Source organism: Dermacentor silvarum, chromosome 2 (assembly GCF_013339745.2).
Source record: "Dermacentor silvarum isolate Dsil-2018 chromosome 2, BIME_Dsil_1.4, whole genome shotgun sequence".
Lineage (NCBI taxonomy): Eukaryota > Metazoa > Arthropoda > Arachnida > Ixodida > Ixodidae > Dermacentor > Dermacentor silvarum.
Window position 1 is genome coordinate 135,318,100 of NC_051155.1, and position 8,716 is coordinate 135,326,815.

The following is an 8,716-nucleotide window of genomic DNA, read 5'->3' on the forward strand; positions in this document are numbered from 1 at the left end:
ATAGCCACAAATGGGTTTTGGAATATATTGCACTGAAATGCGTATTGCGTACTTTTCGAGAGCATGGACCACAACGCGGAGAAGCACGACGTAGCGCCACCAACAATTAACAACCACATCTGAGCCTTCAGACGCCACAATTGAAGCTCTCGCACGACACCATGTGCGTCTCAAAAAGCTGTACATATTGAAACTTATTTGCGCACTTGTGTTGTCTTTCTTTGTCCCGTCGTTCAGCGCTCCTCCAAATAAGTTTGAAAATGTGCCAACAAGCAAAATTTTCAACCCGACTGTATATATCTGACGTTCGGCCACCAACGTGCTCCCCCGTTCGAGTACAAAAACGGGCGAAAAAAACAAAGAAAGCAATTCGCTTTCAAACGGCAGAAATAGCCAAAGAAATGAATTTGGTTTATTAAAGGAATCGTGTCATTCAAGGCGTATATTTGATGCAGCTATTTTGGTATAGAATTTGGTTTCGTTGCGTAATTCCGTATCTTCATCATCATGTAATAACCCTTAAAGGCCCCTTTCGGGGTATTACATAAAGGGGGGGGGGGGGGGGGACAGAAATGCAGAGCAGTCATGATATCAAAAATTGTATGAACGCTAAATATAGGAAAAATAAAAATAAATATACATATACAGATATATATATATACACGCATATATATATATATATATATATATATATATATATAAAGCAATAGTAGTAAGACGTGGCACAGGTGTAAGCAAGGTGATTAGGTTTGATAATGGGCTGTGAGTAACTGCTTGAATTTTGAGCTATCACGCTCAATAACTATTGATTGTGGCAGTTCGTTCCAGTGCTCTATTGCGATGGGCAGGAAAGATTTATGAAATGCGGTAGTAGTTGTATGAAGATGTTGTACACGAAAGCTGTTGAAAAGTCGACGAGAAGTGCGGTGAGGAGGAAGAAGAAGTGTATTACGCAACTGGGGAAAATAGTAGTAGAGTTTGTGAAAAAGACACAGTTGTGCAATCGTGCGACGAGTTGACAAGGACTGGAGATTAAGAGAAGATTTAATGCTACTGATACTTGTGTTCCAATCGCGTTGTGAAGCTATAAATCGCGCAGCCCGATTCTGTACAGATTCTAATGCGTTAATTAAGTAAGTCTGATGAGGGCTCCAAATTGGTGACGCACATTTGAATTCAGTGCGGATGAATGTTTCGTAGGCTAGTTTTCGAATAGAAGCGGGTGACATTGATAGGATCCTTTTGATTAAGCCGAGCGATCTAGAACAATCAGCCGCTAGTTGTAAGATGTGGCCGGACCAGGTGAGTTTGTTTGATATTGTGACGCCTAGGTATCGGTATGTATCTGTGGATGAGAGGACCGATGAATTGAGGGAATAGGGGTAAATACTGTTGTTTGGCTGCCGAGAAATGGACATGAAATTACATTTTGAAGTGTCAAGTACCATAAACCAGCGTGAGCACCAGTTAGTTATTTTGTTGAGGTCATTTTGCAGCGACAAATGATCAGTTTCCGAGGTTATGCGCCGGTACAGGACGCAGTCATCTGCAAACAAACGCACTGAGGATGCTATGTCGTTAGGGAGGTCGTTAATAAAAAATATAAACAAAAGGGGACCAAGGACCGAACCTTGAGGAACGCCGGACCTCACGGTTTTGCTAGCCGAGCTACGGTTGTGAATTACTGTGTACTGGGACCTGTTAGTAAGAAAACAATGGACCCATGATAATATTAAAGGGTCACGACTGAGGCAAGAAAGCTTGGTCAATAGTCGACGATGGAATATACGATCAAATGCTTTTGAAAAGTCGAGGTAGCTAACGTCTGTTTGGAAGCCGAAATCCAGGTTGAGGTGAATGTCTGTGGTGAACTCGAAAAGCTGTGTTTCACATGAAAGACCTCGCCGGAAACCATGCTGGTTAGGAAAAAAGAACGAGTGGTTATCCAGATGGGAGGTTACGTGGGAGTATATAACATGCTCTAAGAGTTTGCAAGCTATGCATGTCAGAAAGATGGGGCGATAATACGATGGATCGGAACGGCTGCCAGATTTGTGTACGGAACGACATGGCTGATCTTCCAGTCTTCGGGAATCGAGCTGGTGGAAATTGATTGATCAAAAATAAATTCTAATATGGCACTGGAAATTGATTTAGTTCCTTTTAGGAGTTTAACAGGTAGGTTATCGGGGCCATGAGTACTTGAAGTCTTCAGGTTATCGATAAGTTTGGATATACCTTTCTGCTGTAATTGTTATGGGTGGCATCTGCGTGAGGTTGAGGGGAGGTAGGGGAGGTATTACTTGGTTAGGTTCCTGAGTGAAAATTGAACAAAAATAAGAATTCATGGCATCGCTGCGTTGATGAACAGGAACTTGGGAGCCATCTGGGTTGAGTAGGGCGATGTGTTGGGAGGGAGCAGATTTGTTTGTTAGTACATTCCAGAACTTTAAGGGGGTTATCGCGAAGGATATTCAACAGATCCTGGTGATAAAATTTACGCTTTGTTTGCTTTAAAAGAGAGGTGTACTAGCGCAAAGCCTTGAAGTAATTGTCCCACTTTTGTGAAAAGTATATATCTATACTCGCCGTGGTGGCGTAATGGCTTTGACGTTGTGCTGTTAAGCCCGAGGTAGAGCAGGATGAATTATCCCAGCCACAGCGGTCGCATTTCGATGGAAGCGAAATCCGAAACACCCGTGTACCGTGCACTTGCTGCACGTTAAAGAACCCCAGTTTGTTTAAATGAGTCCCCCACTACGGAGTGCCTAGTAGTCAGATCGTGGTTCTGGCGCATAAAACCCCAGAATTTAATTTTTAACAGCCGAGCTGTTTAAGCTCTTGCTTGCGCCGCGTAGTGCGAACAAAAACTGCTCCTGGCGATGACGTCACCGCGCGTTGCCTAGCAACCACCTCGCGGAGCGGCGTGCGCTTTGCCTTCTCTCCGTGCCGTGCACATGTTGCCTTGACATGGGGCGTTGAGGAGAGGGAAACAGAGCATGCGCGTGGCGCGCGCAATGCGCGGGAGAGTAGGACGTTCTGGTGGGCTAGTTGGTTCATAGCTTTTAGACGTTTATAAACTGCGCAAGAAAACGAAGACACAAGAAGGAAAACACACACGACACCACGAGCGCAGATTTCCTTCTTGTGTCTTCGTTTTCTTGCGCAGTTTATAAACGTCTAAAAGCGCGGGAGAGAGAAAGAGAGAATGAGAGCGAGATAGAAAGAGAAAGAAACTGTAGCAGCACCAACGAGGCAACGGCCAGAGCTGCTGCCGACGCCGTACGCGTTTCCCCGCGTTCGCGCCGAACGCGCGTGACGGCAGCCGGCGCCTCTGGCGGCGGCACGGCAAGTTTCGACCAGCCACACCCCGGCAAGTGTGGAGGCGAAGCTTGACCGTGACGTCAACGGGGAGATAAAGCTCGGAGCCACTGCGACGGCGGCGGAACTCTCGTTGACTCTGTGGCGAGTACATGTAGCCTTGACACGGGACGACCAAAGAAGATCCGGACACCCGAAGAAGAAGCCGCTCATCTTGAAGCGCGTCGCGCAGCCAAGCGAGAATCCGCGCGTCGGCGGCGAGCCGATTCTGAATACCGTGTCTAGCAGCACTTAGCATTTCCTAACCACTATTGCAAGCTGCCCACATTTAAAAAAAAAAAACTTCGTATAGAACAGAGCCGGCAAACGGCACACCTGCATTGGCATAGTACAGGTGACGGTGGCTGTATGCGTATGTAGACGCCGACTCGATATACATGTTTCCTGTCCTGTGCTGAGCCAACACTTCATAACAATTCTAGGTGTTCATTGGGACGTGTTGGACCATGACGTAGTTTCCTTAAAGCGGAAGCCTGGGTAGACCTCGAGAGAACCCGCTTCTGCGGTAAAAATGCCTGTATGTGCCCTGTGCTCACCACAACGTAAAAGGTCACAATCTGAAGTGCAAGCGCTGAGATGGACTGTTGCCGCATAAAAGCCGACGTCACCGAAAGCCGAACGCACCGCTTTGGTGCGTTCGCCGCTGCGCGGCACAGGCAAGGTCAATCCAAATGGGTCATGAAGCTTCGGCGAAAAGCGATCCATAACCAATTGTCACCGACATCACCAAGGGTGGCTATGCGAGCGGTGATTGAAGCGCGACCATGGGAGGAGTCAAGTTTGTGGCAGAAAATCACGCGGAAACTCCTCTGGGAGTTGTCTAGTGACCCCTGACACACGGGCACTCTAAAGTCCTTTATGTGAGGGGACATCTACCGGAAAGGCGTTCATGCGCAGTGACACACGACAAAGGAGTATCTCCCTCCGGGCAAAGTTCCTTTGCGGGAAAGAAGATCGGGCATCTACTTTTCGACCGGAAAGGTGTACTCTCGCATACAGCGTGCGCAACTAATCAATAGAAAGAAACCTGTCGCAAAACTACTGTGCCCCGTAAGCATTTTTTTTTACCTTGCGAAAATGGAAAAAAAATGTTTTTCAGTTCTAAAATCGCTAAATGTAATCTACATCCGCAGCTTTTTTTTTAATGTTTTCTCTCTTGATGCTTTAACAAGCAGCGCAATTTCTTTTGCGGCGTTCATCTGAGGAACCAATTAAAGAAGTTAGTGCGGTGCCGTGTGTCATCGGCGCAACCCCATTTTGCAAAGGGTCCTTCGGAGTAACAAAAGGGGTTTCCGGCAAAGGACTTTACTTTTGCCCGTGTGTCAGGGGTATAAGTATGTGTAAGCATTGTGCCACTTGTTCATATATCCACGCAGTCCGGTGTCATTATCAATGTTATGAAACTTGATTCGACCAGTACAAACCCTTATCAACCCATACCGGTTGATATCAACCTTATCGAATTCGATCCGAGCCTTGTCAACCCTTATCGGTCAGCATCAACCTTATCGCAATCGATCCGGCCCTTAGCTGTCCTTATCAACCTTATCGGGCATGATCCGACGCTTATCAACTCTTATTGGTCTTTATCAATTTTATCTGACTTGATCCGATCCTTATCAGCCCTTATAGGTGATAACTTTTTCTCAGAATTGCTCCGACCATTATAAGCCCTTATCGCTCTTTAGCACCCACTCTAAAAAAAAAGTTTACGCCCTTTGGGTTGTATTTTGTCCCCAAACGCTTGCGTTTCCTTTCTTTAAAACTCAACGCTCGCTACTTTCCTGCCGAGAATGCTGTTTCACACTGATAACGCGCAAGCCTATCGTGACTAGGAAGTACCGGGCTCGCAGCGTTAAAGAACGGAAATGCGGACAAGACAGATGACGATTATTGTGTGGGAACAAGACACAACCCAAAGGATGTAAACTTTTTTTACAGTGCCTTATCCATCCGCGTCGAAACATTCATTATCAACCGTGATGAGACTCGTATAACCCCTCAACACTCCTTATCATTCTTATCAACTCTGGCTGCTTACCTATCTGTGTTGTGAAGTGCATGAGCCCTCACAGATCGGTGGCATTTCGGTCTGTGAAGGAAAGCCCCAACGAAAGGCGCATCCCGCGACCACCAAAACGCATCGGGGATGCGGTGTGTTTGGCATCAAATTTTCGCAAAATCCGAATTTTTCTGTTGTCTACAGAGCTCTAAGACGGCTCCACATATTGTCCTAGTGATGGCTTCTGTTCCATAATTACCAAATATTTCAACAAAGCTTTCATAGAAACTGCTCTCCTTTGACATTTGTTTTGTACCGCAAGTACAACACATTCATATGGTTCAGAACTTCAGATATATTCACCTTCTGCAAGCGTGGGTGTTTAGCTCAGTCGGCATATGGACACTATGATGTTAAAGGCCGATCTGTGCATGAATGCTTTGTGGAAATGGTTATGAAAGTACGTGATGTGTATAAGACGATTTACTGCGATGAAGCTGTGATGTTAGTGTTTGATGCTTTAAGACAGATAAAACGAGTGTGATCTGTGATCACAAACATCCATTAACAGCGGAACTGTTTTAAGGCCGAGGTTGAACCGTGCCGAACGTTGATCAGTAGTGAAAGCAGAGAATAGGAGGAAAGGAGGTGCAGAGAGAGAAAGAAAGAGACAGACAGACAGAGAGCGAGAGAAATAAAGAAATAAATAAAACATTATGAACTTTCTTAGTGAGGCGGGATTCGAGCCCGGGTACCCACGGTCCGAAGGCGAGCGTCATAACCACTGCAATTTTTTTAATAACCATTGCGCTATACACCCACGCTTGCAGAACATGCATTTATGGGAACCATATGGTTGCATTGTACCGACGATTGCAACACAACTTGCTATGGGCAAGAGAAAGAGCGAATGAGAGAGAGCGAGAGAAAGAGAGAGAGAACGAAAGAAAGAGAGAGAGAAAGATAAAGAAACGATAGAAACTTTCTTGGTGAGGCGGGATTTCAACCTGGGTACTCACGGTCCGAAGGCGAACTTTATACCCACTACGCTATACACCCACGCTTACAGAGCTCCACTGTTTTATCAGATTTCACAAGCGATAAACTGGCTTGATTTTAGGCTTGTAGTCAAAGAGGGGGAAAAAAACATATGTGTTCAGCTCAGTGGGTAAGACACTAGGCTTCTTAGTGTAGGGTCGATAGGTTCGAAACGCACCACCACCAACGTTCTTCCTTTTGAATGTATTTTGTTTTCTGTATATTAATTTCTTTTCGACTTTTTCTATCGATTAAAAAGCTACCAATCATCTACAGTTGCACTATTATAACAATTAAGTAGACTTGACCAATTGCGCACTTATTTCCCAGCTACAAGGTGTTACGGGAGACACCGTTTCGCCGAGGTACTCGCCAAAGAATGCCTACGCATTAAAAAAAAACGTTTTTTATGTGAAACGAGACACTGCTTGATTTCTTCTAACGAAAATAAAATTCCTAATCAACTTTTTTTTCTTTATCATTAACAATAAATGCCTTTTTTCAGCGCCTGCTAAGAACGGGCGCGTTCACGCCACCATCAGTTGCAATACAATGCAGCTCTTGAAGTCCGCAGAAAGGCGTGCTCGCAAAATTCACCTGCTATATACTATACGCCTCCTTAAAACGTTGCGTTGCTTGAATTGTCAACCTTTGTCAGGATTGCGGTGACGCGATGTTTCTGGGCTGTGTTTCGTCGTTCTTCAAAGTGTTCAGTGAAAATTGGTGAGTTACGAACGCCAAGTGATCGTTTACTTCAGCTGCTTTCGTGCGGCTGCACTGGCCAACGCGTATATGGCGTCTGATGATGCTGCACCACTCGACACACAAAGCCTTTTTTGGCCTGCAAAGAAACGACGTTCTGTGCATGGGTGCGATTTTGGCACCCGTACGGCTGACATTTTGTTGCATCGCTTTCCGCGCCAGAAGCTGAAAACGCCCATCGACTTGAATTGCGGGGCAATTGGAAATCCACCTGTAATGGCAGGCCAAAAAAAAAAAATCGCCTCTATGACAACGAAAATGACGTCACTTCTGGTTTTAACGGATGTGGCGTCAGGTTATCTTTTGTTCCGCCGGTAGTGTTCCCTCGTCACGGAAGAGATTGATACTACCGGATCTCTTAGATCATAGGTATAGCGGTACAAGGTAGATAAGTTTTGAGGAAGAGAAAGAAAGGTTAAGGAGATGAATACAAAAATGCTAGAATGAAAAGCATATATAGCATAGCTGATTAAATCAAGCAGGCTGGGTGACTACATTTCACCGCCTCGTTTCAAAGGGGATGCCATTAAATCATCATCATCATCGTCGTCGTCGTCGTCATCGCCCACTTGATGATACCTGATTAGATCGAGCAGGCTGGGTGACTATTTGTCGCTGCCCCGTTTCGAAGGGGAAGTAACCAAGAACAGAGCTTCGAGCGCTATCTGACCGTGCTCTACGCCCTGGCGGGCGATTAGTGTCAGCACCCTAACTATTCTTATTAGACCGTGATATAACAAACCTGCTAGCCGTCGCTTTAACCAATGCTCGCACACAGTTCCACATCAAGTAGCATTAGAAAAACGTGTCTTTCTTTATGTCCGGTCATGGGGAGAATGCTACCTATGCAGAAAAAATGAAATCTTAGGTGGAGCTTTAACTGTTGGTATAAGCGGCACGGCTTAGTGGCTGGCGTTGAGCTGCTATAAGCACGAGGTCGCGCGTTCGATCCCCGTCCGCGGCGGCCTCATTTCGACGGGAGTGGAACGCCTGTGTACTGTACATTGGATGCACGTTAATGAACCCCAGGGGGTGAAAATTAATCCGGAGTCTCCACTACGGCGTGCGTCATAATGAGATCGTGGTCTGGGCACGTGAAACCATAGAATTTAATTTAAATGTTTAACAAACAAACAAACCACAACAACAATAAGAAGAAGAATGAAAGAAAAATTGAGAAATTTGGGGACTTAGTGGGCCTTCTGTCAGAAAATATTGAAAGGGTTGCAGCCATCTAAGGTGAAGCGTGCCACAATCTTAGAGCATATATATATAGTCATCCGCGCTAGCCCGCAGCGAGAGCGTGGGCTTCATTACGTCGATCACGGTCGCTCGATAAAAACGCGCCACGTGTGTTTGCATCGAGCGGGCGTGCACACGTGCCAGCTGACTTGCAAGAGATGACTACTGCACGATCCGGTGGCAAGAGCGGCTGCTTTTTACGCTTTTGCGGCCTACTGTACACACGATAATGCGGTGCCCGAGCGACCCCGTGAGCGCATAAGCGATTTGAGACTCCTGCTAGTACTTCTT

At 45.9% G+C, this 8,716-nt stretch overlaps 1 long non-coding RNA gene across 1 annotated transcript in view; it reads right to left on the reverse strand.

The window, feature by feature from the left end:
* LOC125943161 (uncharacterized) overlaps window positions 1–8,716 on the reverse strand; it is a 57,439-nt gene that overhangs the window by 41,648 nt on the left and 7,075 nt on the right. The window lies entirely within an intron of this gene.